This window comes from Aphis gossypii, chromosome 1, assembly GCF_020184175.1.
Source record: "Aphis gossypii isolate Hap1 chromosome 1, ASM2018417v2, whole genome shotgun sequence".
Lineage (NCBI taxonomy): Eukaryota > Metazoa > Arthropoda > Insecta > Hemiptera > Aphididae > Aphis > Aphis gossypii.
In genome coordinates, this window is record NC_065530.1 from 43,554,756 (window position 1) to 43,571,558 (window position 16,803).

General features: G+C 28.9%; 1 long non-coding RNA gene across 1 annotated transcript; it reads left to right on the forward strand.

The window, feature by feature from the left end:
* Positions 1 to 10,031: 10,031 nt before the first annotated feature.
* LOC126549294 (uncharacterized) lies at positions 10,032 to 11,824 on the forward strand. The gene is made up of 3 exons (XR_007603440.1): positions 10,032 to 10,320; positions 11,095 to 11,226; positions 11,778 to 11,824. It is a non-coding gene; the product is annotated as an uncharacterized LOC126549294 (long non-coding RNA).
* The last annotated feature ends 4,979 nt before the right edge of the window (positions 11,825 to 16,803 follow it).

Here is a 16,803-nt window from a genome sequence, read left to right on the forward strand (position 1 = left end):
ATATTTCTTATTTTTTTTGGTTTTTGTGTTATCACATTTTTCTTAAATTTAGATATTTTATATAGAATCATCAGATTTTAGACTATGATGAACCTCAAATCTTTGACTAAAAAAAGTGTTTGCATAATTAATTTTAAAATAATATGTTCTAGCAAATTTTTTCAGATTCATCTATACACTTTATATCAGTTTTCCATATTTTGCATCTCCTGCACATAATTGCATATAATTATTATTATATAAGTGCATAAACGTATGCAATTATTGGTAAAATATTAAAATATTTGCACCTAGTCTTCTTGTAAATTGTAACGGAGATCTTTCCAAACATATTAGGTATATATCTTTATTTTTTACAGTTTTATTCTGTTGAAGTTACACACAATTTCATAACATTTCTTAAAATACAAAAAAAAAAAAAAGCCACAAAGTCTCGGCAAGCATGGGAAATTCTAAACGTCTGCCGGGAATCCATAATTGCAATAAAAAGCTTACACGATACTGCAATAGCCAATATATAGTCACACGCGCGTATCACATAATTGTATAGAGCAATAATTTACTGACATTATAATACCTAACGCTCATCGTGACAATAAACGAGTTGAATATTATCGTTTGGAAAATTATGATTTTTTTTTCACGCGATTAACATTATGTTATTAAAATATGAGCGACAGACGGCTACAAAAGTGCAGAGGCAATAACGATCGGGCCGGCTGACGACCGTGCGAACCGTTGTCGGGAAATTCCCGGTCGTCCTCTGGGGACAGCGCCGCCGCACCGCTGTCTTTATCGCAGTCGCATCATCCATATAATACGACCATTAAACGTTCGCGTACGAAGTATTCGACGTTGGCCAATGTGTAAACTTTTTTCACAAGTCTTACACGAATATTTGTATGCGAGTATTAATATATGCGGGTAATAAAACTTTTTGGGGGAGGGGGTGGGAATCGGTGACCGGTGCAGATATTTTTCGGCCGGAAAAATATGAATCTATAAGCGTCACTATCGTCACTAAAATTTTCATTTCTTTTTGAAAAACAATTCAAGTCTATTGCACGTTTGGCCTCATTTAGGTTTAAACAATAAACTATTAATCAACAAATACAGTACAAACCGTTAATTTTAATAAAAAAAACCTACCTATATAATTTCATAGTTAAATAAAGAACAGTCGGTAAAACGTAGGCACATATTTAAACACGTAATAATAACAATATATAATAATATTTATATAATCATATTATTAGGCACTATACTTTTGTCGACCTTAAACACATTTTTCTAACGTACCATACTCGCACATGTACATTGTACATATTCCTCGACCCTCGTATTTCATAGTGTTATTATAAAATATATTTTTATCATGTCATTTTTAATATGATGATATGATATGTCCTTGTATAATGGTGAGTTTTAAAACATCAAAGTAACGTTAAACATATATTATTAAATAATTGACAATTATTAAATTAATTATAAGAAAAAAAAATTAAACAGTACATTAAAGAATTATCGAAATGAATGCCAAACATTGAAAGTAGAAAATTGTGCAGCATCCAAGGTCTTTAGAATCCTAATTTTAATATAATAAATAATTATGCGTATCCACCATAGTTTTGATTATGGCACTGCTCACCGTTGAACTAATCTTGTATGGCGCCTCCATAAGTACATGATGTAATTAACAATTTTACCATTATGGACTAACAACAATTTCTTTTTTTTAAGCACAATCTAACTTCAATGCTTGTACACAACAAGAAAAGTCATTGTTTTTAGTTGTATAATCCTTTAAATATATTATATAATTAGTAGTTATTAAATATATAATTTCAAAACTTTCATCGATAGATAATATTATTAAAAGAGAATTGTTTATCATTTATAATAGAGAACTATTAGTAAATCTTTTAATAATGATGTATCTATATAAGATAAATTATACGAAAAATGTATTTAAATAATGCCAATCTAAGTGTTACCAATGGGTGGCTTTTTATTCACGTAACCCTATAATGTTTATTACCCTAATCTCACATATACTTATTGTGCTTAATTGTATAGATTGTATATTTCTTGTAAAAATAAAAAAAAAAAAAAATAATGCCAATAATTGGCAGTAATAATAATAATAATAATTATTATTATTATTTTGTAGTAGTAATTATTACTGTATCATGCTGAGCAATCCGTTAATCTCTAATACATACCTATTATCCTTATACAGATTGACTTTTGTGATTTTGAAAACAATTTGAAGTATTTATTAGTATTTTTTAATAAATACTGGGTAAGACTAAACCTTGCGAAAAAATCTACACACTTTATATTTTTCATCTATTTTTATATTAAAAAAAAAAAAAAAAAATTCAATTCTATATTATATTAAGTTGTTAATGTCAAATATTTTCCCCGCCTAAAAATAAACACATAACTTAGTAATTAGGTAAATGATTATAAACCAAACCACTGACCGGATAGTACCTATAAGTACTTAAAACATCGTAGTAGTTTTCGCTATTGAAATAGTAGGTTTAGAAGGAAATTTTATGGATAATTAGAAACATTTTAGAATTTGAAATGATTGATTTTAGCTCTTTTTCATTAATGTATACACATACGAGTATTAATTCTATCTCGTAAAAGATCCTTTTGCAAATTTTGTAAGACAAAAATGATATGGGAGATTTTATTTATTCTTACGCGATTTTCCACTACGTTTGTCTTAAAATTTGGAAGACCTTGTATATAATATATTCAATTTGCATTTCCACTATGACAGTTTTAATCAATTTTATTATTATAAAATAATAAGTCCCAGTTAATAAGTCTAGGAAGAATTATCCCTAATAAATATTATTAGTATACATCCCATAAAAATATCGTTAAAAAAACTCTTCCAAAAAAAAACAACATATTTTTTACCATATCGTTATTGTCATGGTAATTCTTTAGGTTAACACACCCTGTAACGATCGCTATTCGCCGTATAAAAGCGTGAAAAATTCCTATACTCGCACTTGATCGATCATCGGATGGACGTGAAGGTGGCGGGCGCGTACACACCTACTCGCCCGTCCGCCGCCGACTGTATCAAAATTTTTCGACGTCAAGTGCGTCTCTCCGCCTTTGTCTCAGTCGGCGAAAACAACCATCACAACAACAACAACAACGACGACGACGACGACAATGACAACAAAGGCTGCAACGGTGACGGCAGCTATATACAGTGCAGTGAATTCGGGCGAATTTATATATATATATGGATTATGAGAAACGCACAAAGGTCGAGGTGCGGCAGTGGCGACAGTGGTGGCGCGTGTTTTTATTGCTGGGAGCACTTGACTAACCACTTTCCCACAGTGTAAACAAAACCCGCCGACGAACAACAGAATATAATAACACGCACACGCACTTCTATAATACACATAGAAACATAGGTATGCCAGTGTGGTGTGCACTGTTCGGGCCGCCGTCCTCCCTCGGGACGTCGTTCCTCGGCAGCGGTGTGCGGTAGTTCCGAATTCTGCGCCAGATGCTGCGCGCGTACATATACGAGACGAGTCGGCCACTGCCACGGGGTGACTGTAAAATAATAAAAATAATAATAATAAGTAATAAAAGCACACACACCAAATATACGAGACGGGATATTATTGTAACGCGCGTGTGAAATCGACTCGTCGATATTATGTTATAATATTAATAATAATATTATATATTAAGTATATATATGATACTCACCCTATATACGAAGCTCAGTCTTTAAACGCCTGTCCGACGTTATATAATAATACACTATAATACGTCGTGTTAAATCACTGCTGCCCGTCGCTCATTAATAATTATATCATAATAATATCGTACGCCCTCTTCCGCGGTATTTCGCTATATAGAAACACTTCCAGACTTCCGGTGTTTACGTGTGATTATATTATGTAAATTACTAAAACTACATTTGCGGTAATCAAAATTGTATAAACACTACACCTATATATATATATATCTATAAACAAACAACGATAAAATTTGCCAAGGTCAATTTATTCTCCAAAGACGTCGAGGAGAAGTTTTTAAATGCGTTAATAAAATATTTTAATGATCTACGTATAATACGTATTGTATACAGTATTTCCTACTTACATATTATATTAACTCCGAGTTACACTATATAGTGCACAGTTGCACTCGGCAAATTTAACGGCTCGTTAAAATATAAAGAAGCCTATCGTGGATCCGCGCAAATATAACTACCCATAACAGCTAAAACCTATCCGATGTTTAATGGACGACTGTTGAATATTCAAGGATCTGTTAAACTTTAATGGCGGTTTCGTGCAAGACGACGACGTAACTATATATGTGCGGATTACATTAAAACTAGCACAAAACCTATACCCGCCGGCTACAGCGAGATAAAAAGCAAAAAAATCGAGTTGATTTGGAAGTTTTTTTTTTCAGTATTCACTACCTACTCGTAATTGTATCACGTTTGTTTAATCGCGAGTCGCAACCCGCTGTACCTTTTATATCGATATTACTGTCGAAACTCGCAATAGGTACCTACAATCTTTATCCCTCATTTACGTGTATATAATTCACGAGCAATTCGTCAAAACTTCTCTTGCTATATCAAATAGTGCACCTAATATAATTATATTATAGATTTTTTTATTGACGATATTCGTGTGGAAAACTGGTAGCATAGCCCAAGGAGATAATATGCATCCCTCGACGAATTATCGAAAAAATAAATTAATAAAGTAAATCATTCATTTAATTGTAATAAGGTTTATTCATTTTTTAAATATATTAATTCAACTATCAAACATTATTTTACAATCACATATACTGCAGAGAACGGTCTGATAAATTTTCATCTTTCGGATACAACCCAAGACACAATGTAAAATATAGCAAAGCATCATAGTCTATGAACGGCGGTGTTCATAACAGCATCACTGAAGATTTTACATTTAAAGGGGGACATAGCGGTCCAAGTGCTACAGTAGTGCTTTAGATACCATTAATACTTACACAAGCCAAATAACTAAAATGTATATAGCTAAAAGAAATTCTTGACTTAAATAATATAGACATATAGTCATAGTAAGGCGGTGTTTAAATACCACATCAGTCGTACGTGTAATCAATGGAAACATTTACGGAACACAAAATAACATCATCTATTTATTAGGTATATGTGGTAATTTTTAATAAAACTCATTTTTTTAAATCCTGCAGGTATACGTCAACTCTCAACTGGAAAAACAAATAGGTACCTATGATTGTTCAAAGCAGTTTCGGAACAAATGAGCGATAATGATGATGATATGAATCTGTTTTAATAAAATAAAACGTATATTATAGGCTTAAAGTCCGTAAACGACGTTTAATATTATGATGGGATTGTGGTCCGCAGAAATGGACAGAGAAGACGAAGGGCAAGTGGCTAGTCGGTAGTTTATCGAATATAAATTGTCTATTTCGTTATAATTCTCGGCGCAAGGGGCGTATATTGCAATATAATATTACAAAACATTATATTGATACGCCCACGATAAGCTTAGAATAAGTCCCATCCGTTTATTATTGTTATAAGTTACTACAATACGACTATGTACGCGTCAAAATCAATGATAGAACCAGGATCTTGCACTCGAATCATTTTATCCGAGTTTCGGATGCTGCAGGGTGTATAGTGTATACGCTGGCGTTCAAACGCAGGGATAAAAAAATTTAACAAACGTTTGCTGGTTAATAATACCGTTATTATTCGAATTGATATAAGGGTTAATTAATCCTGGTGTTTAAAACTTAATAAAAATTTAAAAAATTGATTGTAAATAATATAGTCGAGGATCGTTTTCGAGATTTCCAGTACATTTTCTTAAGATTTTCTAATGTATGTACAATACTACCAATTTATAGTAATAATATTATGTACAGATAATAGACTTATACTTATATTTTTACTAAAAAATTTATTTTTACCTATCAAAAAGTATTCCGAAAAATATCCCGCTTTATGGTATGAAATATTAAAAATGAATAAGTTGTTTAGTTAAAACAGTAAAAAACTTGAACAATAATAACGATAATAAGTAGTAAAAATTATGAAAAATTCGTTTTGTGACAACTTTAAATTATTTTTAAAAAAATTTTTAACAAAACAATGACTGTTTTCAGACAAAAGAATCATCCGGTATATTATTAATTTATTATATTATATGCTTATATATACTGAGAGGAAGCGGGTCCTGTAAAAATTGTTATACATACAAACTCTGTCAAGTCGACAGCTGCTTGAGCAGCAGGTAGTGCGTACACAGGGAGCTGTTGTGTACACGCAGAAACGGCAGCTTTAAAGTTTTAATTAACGCTTCGGGTGGCATATACTGCTGAAACAAAGTTGAGAAAACTGGCGGGCACCGGCTGCGTAATAATTTATGGACGGCAAAGATTGAACGGTATATCCGGTCGTGTAGCGCTCGTTTTCCGCAATATTACAATGTTATATATAATATTATGTATACACAATATTATGTATATAGGTACACGGTGTGCAGTCGTGGCGCGCGAACGCGTTAAAACACTATAAAACAAACTGAGAAACGAATTAAAACCGCCACCGCCGCGTTGGAACGAACGCACTTCCGCCCTTTAGCCTTCGCAATGTTGTTATATTATTATTATTATTATTATTATTATTATCATTACTATACATCTTTGCATCTCCTTCCGATTCTTCTTCTTCTTCTTCATTTTCTCCACCTCATCGCACACAGTTTCCTTGTCACACAATAACAATACTTACTGCAGGTACTACGTATATACAAGTTACAATTTTTATCGTACAAGAAGTTTTCTCAAAATCTGTCATCGCATTTTGATTTTTAACTTTTGGTATAGATTATAGCATCAAATTGTGTCTAGTGATATTCTAGTTAGTACTTAATCAAAATTATTAATCAGTGACCTGTGGTTATATGATATAACAATTATGCGTAATAGATTTGGTTAGGTTGGATTTACTCTTTAAATAAATGAATATAAATATTTTCATAACTATTAGTTTTAATATTAGTTGAGTATATTAGGTAATTAGTGCCATTGGAAATTGGAAATAGACAATTTTTATTTATTTAATTTTTTTGTTGATGGTTTTATATTGAGTCGTTCGATATTATGTTATATTATTTGAATATTAATTAAATATTTCATATTAACCTACAGAGAGCTCTGACGTGTAAAGACTTATCGTCGACGGGGAAGTGGGAGCTTGTAAAAAAAAAAAAAAACACACATTTCTTTTAAAATGCGTATTATTCGAAAGCTGGGAAGTCTTACTGTTCATAATCATATTATAATATTGTAATACGGAATACTGTTGTATAATAGTATTATGTATCTACTACCGTAAATTATCAATATTATTTATTTTATTTTGTGTTAGTGTTCTCGGATCTACTCTCAATATAAGTACCTAATATATGCGTTGTCAAAAACGATTATATCGAAAACCGTATAAAAGTGTAATTTTTCATTTTATCGACAATCGAGAAGTACCTATCCGTGTAAATTATACTTTAATTTAAATATAATATTATATATAAATATAAATATACAATTGGTTATCTAAATCATATTTAAAAAAAATTCGCTCTCTCTTAGTCAGATAAAATAAAAAATTATATATTTATAAATTATATAATTCGGATTTAAATAATATTATTTAATTTTTCTCATCTGTTGCTTCTATAATTTTATTCCCTTTTTTAAATTGTTTTTTTCTAATTCTGTACTTTTTTCCACACAGAATGTTATCATTTATATAGTGAATGTTATTATTATTACAATTTATATTTAAATTTATTTATTTTTAAAATATCATTAAATAGATAAAAAATATAATATCTACTATTATTATAATATATTTTATACACTCAGAATTTATATTTGTTTATGGCTGGAGCTTCTCCCTTCCTCTCAACTTTAACTGGAGAAAGGCACCAACATTATAAGCATATGTTCTTTAGTTCTTACCTATATTTGTTCTATAAAAATCAATAGTACACATCTTCATAACAATTATCACAATACCAAAGAAAAGATACAGTGTCAGTATAGCTGACAAACTTTATGGTATACGATTTAATATTTTACCTAAAGGCTGGAATAGATCTGTCGGTCAATGTGTTTTAATGAAAAAGCGTTGCTTTAGTGATTATCAGATTATACTTATAGTTTATGTACGAAAATCGATATTTACAACGGCTTATATAAGGACCTATACACGGAATACTTATACAAAAGCTTATAGTTTATTTGTTTAAACATTTAGTCCTAAAAAAATATTATTTCAAGCGCAAACGTTTTCATTGGAAAGTAACGTAGGTAGATACGCAGTTAACTTAAAACGGACGCATTTGGTTATCCTCATTAATTTGTACGTTATATCCCTTTGGATGTTTTATGAGTAAATTAAAAATAAAAAAAAGGAAAAATAAATACAGCATTAAGTTATTGCGAAAAAGGTCTTCTTGAAATTGTGCAAATAATGTTGTATACTCGACACTCGTACTCACGAGTTATTTTTGTTTTAAGCCATTTAGTGTCATTCGGATGAATGAACTAACTATATTATTAGGTATCTGTGCATGTAAAAATAACGATAGTTTATGAATTTAATCTTTATCTATACCTACTAAAATAAATTAATGATTTATACACTTACATTAAGATACCTTTAAAATAATTTCGTGGATCCAGGTATACTTGTATTTTGTTAAAGTTCAGTCAAATAGCATGAATTGCAATACGAGTACAAGAAATCAAGAACTCACATAAGCGTTCCTATTAACACATAAAAATATTAAAATAATATCGAACAACTTAAGTTTATCAGTGTTGAAGCGTTTTAAATTATTTTGTAGGTAAAATATTATTCATTTTAATAGATAGTTAAAACTTCAACAATTTATGAAACAATTATTATCCGCTGTTCTTGCAAAAACCTATAAATCTTGAAAATATAAATGCACAATATTTTTCTAGAGATTATGTTCATGTTTCCACAAAATTGGATACTTAAATGAAAAATAACGATTTTATTTATTGTTTTATAACTTATAAATTAGGGTTCAAAAAAATATTATTTTTCATTAGTGACAATATATAGTATTATATACTTTTGGTTTAGATTTTTGAGAATTGATTTTTGTTTTAAACATATCTATAATATTATAACTTATAAAATAATTTATTATTGGCTAATATTAGCGTTTTCGTAGTTTTCTAATGTTAAAGAAGTATTCATCTATAATCTATATACTACAAAAGCTTAGGAGGTTGATGTTAAAGATTAAACTACAATTAATGATAGAATTTCGTAATCACAAAAAGGAGCTCGATGAATCTGTGATACTCAACAGTCAACATCTTAGATCCAAATCATTCTAAAGACAAATCAAATTACATACATATTAATGTAATTTAAAAAATTGTTTACCTATTTTACTAATAGCTTATGTAGCCGAAGTTTATTTAACATTAATAATCAATGTTCAAAAGAAATATTTTTAATATTTTTTTTTTCATTACAAATTATTGTTATCAAATCGATTTCATAATATTCCGTGCGTTAAAATCATTCAGCGGGATTTTCCCAAGCATACGCCGCATTACCCCATAATACTACACATATTTCATTTTGGAAAAAAAATTGCATATTAATAAAATAAAAAAATATTAATAGCTATAATTTGTTTTAATTAAATATTATTTAATAATAATTAAAGTGTAAGTGGCTGGCTACTAATAACGAATTACTATATTGTTAAAAATAATATTACTTATTTCATAGTGGCCACTGGCCAGCCACTATGTTTTGTGCATCAAAAGAAAATATATTGTTAAGTTGTATCTGCGTAATTTTGATAGAATAGGTATATTATAAAAATACATTTGTGTATACTGGTTATGTATACGTAACCATGCATAATACCTAATACCTATTTAATAATATACTATTATTTATATTGTATTGTACGTACACAAAATTGTTTCAGTATATGAATTGATGATTCAATAAGTATCTACTTTTCTGTTCTGCGTCTCTCTATCATCGTATGTGAAATTAGTTTTTTTTTCAAATCCACTGAATAATATTTGATTCTCGTTACGTTGTGCACGTTTATTGTACATAATAATGTCCAATAAGACTTCATCTAGATTTTTTTTTTATTCCAAAGAATATTACCAGTCAATAAAAAACACTTTAAACATGTTTCCACACTCGAAAATTTGGTGCGTAATATATTATTCATATTAAACCTCCTACATGATATATTATATCAATTATTTATTTTCTATTTATTTATAATTTAATTACATTAAAATTATTAAACTCGTAAAAATAAAATACGAATTTAGAATACATTTTACATTTAGTATACGTTAAGTATAAATACAATGATGAATAACAAATAAAAATTTAAAAAATGTTCTTTACATAAATATTAAATACTAGAATACTAAATTTAAACAATCAATATTTGTATATCATTACATCATTAACAACGGACATCATTCCGTTAATAGGAACAATAAAACTAAATGCTAATTCATACTTGGATTAGTATTATTTTAGTCAAATATTATAATGTATTATTATAATGATGACTTGGCTAGGTCTAAACTGAGAAATGGAGAAATTAAAAAAAAAAACAAAACAAAACATTTCTTGAAAGATGATTACAAATCCATTTTGAAGTTTGAATAACAATTTTAAATAATTCTTTTCCTATTATTTGATAAAGTATATAAATATTAAATTTATCCGACAATGATAGATAAAAGAATGAGGTACATGTGTAATATTAAATGTATAAGACATGGAACGAAAACGATTTTGAACATTTTCTTTACATAAAATATGTGAATTTAAAAAATATTGTTATATATTATAATAAATAGAGACTGATTATTCCGCTCGCTTGTCTCTAACAATATATTTTATTAACCTAAAATGTATGATTTTATAAATTGTCGATATTACATTGTATTGTTCTCTTTTTATAGTTCAAAATGTCATCAACATATTTTCATTTTATTATTTGGATTTGAGATGTAATGAATAAGAACTGTAATTGTTTAAAGAATGATTATGATGATGATGATGAACTCCTTTATGAAAACGATACGAACTTGGAAGTAAATACAGTTTAACAATTTAACATGATTACATTAAGTATGTACATTGTTAGTTACCTATATGAAAATATATAAAAAATTATTATTATTCATACTCATAAACATAGGCTGTATATTACAGTCGAGATGATTATTTAAGTCATATGCGAAACTACTTAGATATTTTTAGTCATGTTCTCCAGAAAAAATCTTTCCTTCTTTGTATGTCTTGTAAACAACCTAGTATAACACTGCCAAGATTGAAGCCCTCGGTAAACATTATGCAGTACCTAGGTAGTAGGTATTACCACCAATTCATATACATAAACAGAGTATTGTATTCATTTATCGTATACTGAGATTCGAGTTTTTTTTTTACAATTATAAATTGTATTATATTTGTTGTCCTCTGAATGCAGTGGCAACACTTCAATTAGTCTGACCCGCTAGAGTTTCTCGTCTATGACTCAAGTACTATTATGCACTATATACATTTTTTATTATACGTGTACGAATTAAAATAAATATTATATCAAGCTTAATTTGTATTTTTGTTTTGGTTTTTAATATAGTTGACGTTTTGATGGATTAGATGGTTCAGATAAAAAATCATTGATAACTTTTCAGTTTCACAACTTCACGAAGACACGATGAGTGTTGTTAAAACGAAACACCAAAATAATAAGGTTTGCCGTGAACGTGTCAGAATTTTCTCCTGTTACTATAATGTAGACATTTTTTTGTTGCAATTTAACAAATTCATCAATTTTATTTTTTTTATATAGTTAGTACTATAACTAAACTTAATTCAACGCTCATAAAATTTTTACATATGAATTCATAATCATTGTCAAAATCGTTCTCTAACCGATGACAGTCCATATTTATTATATTTCTGATTTCAGATGTAAATAATTAAAGATTTGTTTTATTTTTTTGAACAGTTTTTGTTGTGTAATATACATGTAATGTCATTTTAAGTTAATACATATTATGTTATTGGATTCAATTAAAGATGTTTTCAAGTAAGCTTTTTGATTGTAAAATTATTTATTTTCTAACGATGTAAAAAAAAATTATATACTTTAACGTACATTCCATTATTTGATATCAATTAATAAAATGTAATAATTAAAAGTATCGTTTTTTTTTTAATTTATAATAGAGAAAATGCATATGATATTTAGAACCATTTGTTATGTATGCCGAGGGGGTTGGGAAGCGGCGGCGCCTGCAAGAGAACAAGTGCCTATATACTCATGTATAATATGCAAACTCATAATGTGTTAATTCGGCTTCCGACACCGAACGCGATAGAATTTATCTGACAGACAGATCGTCATTGCATATCGTATAGATACAAAATAAAAAAAGTACTGTTTTGGTACAACAATACGAATTGTTTAAAAAATCACATTGGTTAGTAAGTAAATAAAATAAAAAATGTATATATATATATGTATACGAGATAGTAAGTCACGCGTCGCTCGTTTGGCGAATAAAAGGCGGACCGCCTCTGTATAGGACCTATAAAACGTATAACGATATAATACGATAATGTTATCGTACCGGGGATTACACGTGTACGGGACCATTTGAAATGATTACGTCCGGATTGTCGTGCGACGCTTCAAGCAGCCGCGGTCGAGTACCATGTGGCGTGTTCCGGGCGGCACGTGCGGACGGTCCGGCCGACGCGCGAGCGTGCACGTGCGCAGGACCGCTGCCACGCGTGTAATGATTGATGTCGCGATCCGCCACCGCCGGGTGGTCCGGCTGCTGCTGCGTTGTGGAGGTAGCGACGGAGTCCGTTCCCGGCGATGTCGCACTCTCTATAACAATAATAATATATAGTAAACAATTATTATCAATCACGGTGCAATGTCTATGAATATAATAATAGTGTCTACATCACACAGGACGATTCGCGGCAACGGATCGACAGAATTCTAGGCCCGGGAAAATCGATTGGATTGCCTTTAGTCCTTAAGTACGATAGAGCAATACACGATGATTCACCAGAATCTTCATCCCCTACATTGTTTTTTCATTATATGAATAATAAATTTATTCGAATGCTGCAGATTCGTGGAATTCTCAAAGACCATGATTTCGAATTCTTGAGATTTTTGTATTGACTATACTCAAGGACTTGATGATACAAACTTTTGTTTTTCAAATGAGAATTCTTATATTCTACTACTTACTTTGTTTTAAAATGATATACAATTGTAATTATTATTACAGATAATGTATGCTGTTTCAAAAAAAAAAAAAAACCGACCAAGCCATAACATTTTCCATTTTTAACCTCCTTAGAGGAGACATTTTAGAAAATATCTTTCTTAACGGGTCTTTACATTGTTAAACGACATTAATTTCATAAATAAAAATATAAAAATACTATATATTTCAGATCTAATATAAAGTTTATAAACTATTGGCAAAATATTATTTAAATTACATTACTATTATAATAAGAGTACAGATAGTACAGTGTGCATGAATTGCACCTTGCACATCGTTTGGACGAATATTATTTTAGGCATATTAAGTTGTACCACCATACCTACTTTTACGATTCAACCGTGCTATCCGAAATCGCTCGTAAAAGTACAGGTCACAGTATTTACACGAATGTCGGAATGTGTAATGATTTCTGACCACGTACATTTAATATTTATACTTACTTCATAAACTATGTTGGTATACCTTTATCCTATCATTATAATACTCGAATCGATCTCCCGTTGAAAATATTTTATACATATGAATTAACGATCGAAATATTTTCATGTCACCTACATTTATCGTTTTTCAATAATACGCACAATCATTATTTATTATTTTATTTCTATAAAATATATTATTAAATGTTTAATAATTGCATAAACTACACAGAATGTACTGAAGCACAAATCTTTATACTGTTTAACAACTATTTTCCAATCGTAAGTTATTTTCAATGGCCGAGTATTGTATGGGGTGGGAGGTAGGTGGAGGTTATCGTTACGGAAAACGGAACTTGCGTATATATATACTTGAGACAATTACGCTAATCTCCTCTAAAAGTATTTCGTAGAAATTATTTCAAGTTTTTATTAAGTTAATTTATGTGTTTGTAGTTCGTGAGAAACAACTTAAAATTTATTGTAGTAACTTACAAAACTAAATAATTGAAAGAAAAAAACATTTCAAAAACTCGATGTATATATGTAATATACTAATATATATATATATATATAGATAGATCATTTGGCACCGACTGCGCAGACAGTGAACTTATTTAAGTTATTTTCAGAAATAGATACATGTGAAGTTAGGGGCTTGGGGGCTAAACCTTTACCAAGGTACTATTTAAAAGATCCTTTCACGTGTATATATATAATTACTCGGATAACAAATGTGTGTTTGTAGGAAAAAATAAGTTTTGTACAACTTTAAATGCTATAATAGCTTTTCAAGTACAAATAAATAATTAATTAAATTTAAAATAAATAAAATATTATAATATATTTTAATGGAAATTAAACTAAAATTGTATAGAATAACTAGATAGTCTATGAAAGTATAAAATAAATAGTTTTAAGTATGATTTTCATGTATTATTTAATGTATTAACATTTGTGAATTAATATGTCAACACTTTAACTGTAACTCATCTAATTATCTATATTTAGATAATTGTTTAGTTCAAATATTTTATCTACATTCAGGTAAAAAAAAAATATCTGAACACAACACTGGACTAATGCGCAATAGTACATTTTGATATACGTGATGTGCACACACATTATTGTGAGGAATATTGACATTCATTGATTAATAATAATGGTATTGCGTATGATGCCTTATTATTGACAATACGATTTCGACGTCGACCACCATAATATTATGTCGTCGTATTATTGAATTATACTAAAATACTTTATACTTACCTACTTTATGAACACAAATCGGGATGAAAAAGAGCGTGAAAAGGGTGAATATACTGTAGTGAATAGACTTCATTATTTTAAGTGAATTTCTAATAATGACATCAAATAAAATCGTATCCAAAAGGCATTATCGTAACCTGGTTTCCCCCTGTTTGAATCTTATCCCCCTCGATAATTTATCTTATTTTCTATTTAATATTTTTGAAGTATAATTAACAATTTCTTTATTTGGAATACACAATATTATTAAGTAAAAAAAATAATATTAATAATAATAAAATAATGTTTTTGCATAATATGGCATATGAAGTCAATATTATCAACATTATTATAGAGCTTAAAATTAATATGCAATACACATTATGTAAACATTTTAGGCTTTTTATTTATATTAAGCATTTAAATATGTAAATTTTTTAAATTTGAATAAATGGATAGAAACATAGGGAGTAACAAATATCACGGTATCTGGTAACACATCCTAATCGTATGTTAAAAATTTAATTTATTAGATAAGATAGTAGGAAAGTAATATTATTGAGCTTATTAAATTATATATATACAAAATGAGCATTTTGGGAATTTAAGTTTGAAAAAATATATTAATATATTATTTATACATGTATAGGTGGTGATATTAATTTTATTTAATAATAATTGTGAATTAAAACTTTAATACATGAGGTATTTTATAGCAAAAATTAAATGGCCTAGCTATGTTCTATAAATAAAAATATTGTACTCACTCGTTCGATTTTAATTTGTATATTATATATCTGTACATATCATATTGCTCCACGTGCTAATAGGACGTCGCGAACAATAATTGATTGTTGCGCATGAACACTCATCAAAGAATTAATAGCAGAAATTTGCATTGTTGCGATTTATTGCAAAATATATTTTTAAGCGACGTTGTCATATTTATGTGCTTGTAGCGAATATTTTTATACAAATTTCGATACAAATAATCATACTGCAGAAATCGCTACTGTACATAAATCAAATTGCATTACAAATATATTATACGGAGTATTACAATAGTCATTGACATAATATTAAAATATCAATTTATCGGTTATCTGCAAGTTTGAAAGTGTCATATAATAATTCACATATCTTTGTAATATGTACGTAGATACCTACATAATATACAAATATTGATGAGTATTGAGTAGGTAAATTGTTTCGTTACGTACTTATTTTAATAATACCGAATATAAAATAATATGAATAGTATTTTTGTCAAAATTTATTAAAACCGATATACATACTTCATAGTTCCAGTATTATTGGGTATAAAATAAATGCGTAATATAAAATTTTGTAATTAACTATACTCATTATCGTTGTATATTGAGGTACCGAAGTCTGAAATCCTTTGAAAAATGTTCTACCTGTGAATATGAAATTTAAAATGTATAATGTATATATAATATTGTCATACAAAAAGTAAAACTCAAAGAGTTGTTTTTTTCCTCCGAAAATATCATTATTAGTTTAAGAGACTTTTATTTTCGCCTACAACTGCTGATTACAAACATAAAGAAATAAACCGTCGTAAAAGGAAATAAATATTCAATTCGCCGGCGGTGTGACATATCGCGTCATTTCGCCACGTACACCGACCTCAATAATATAATATAATACACGAGAGGGG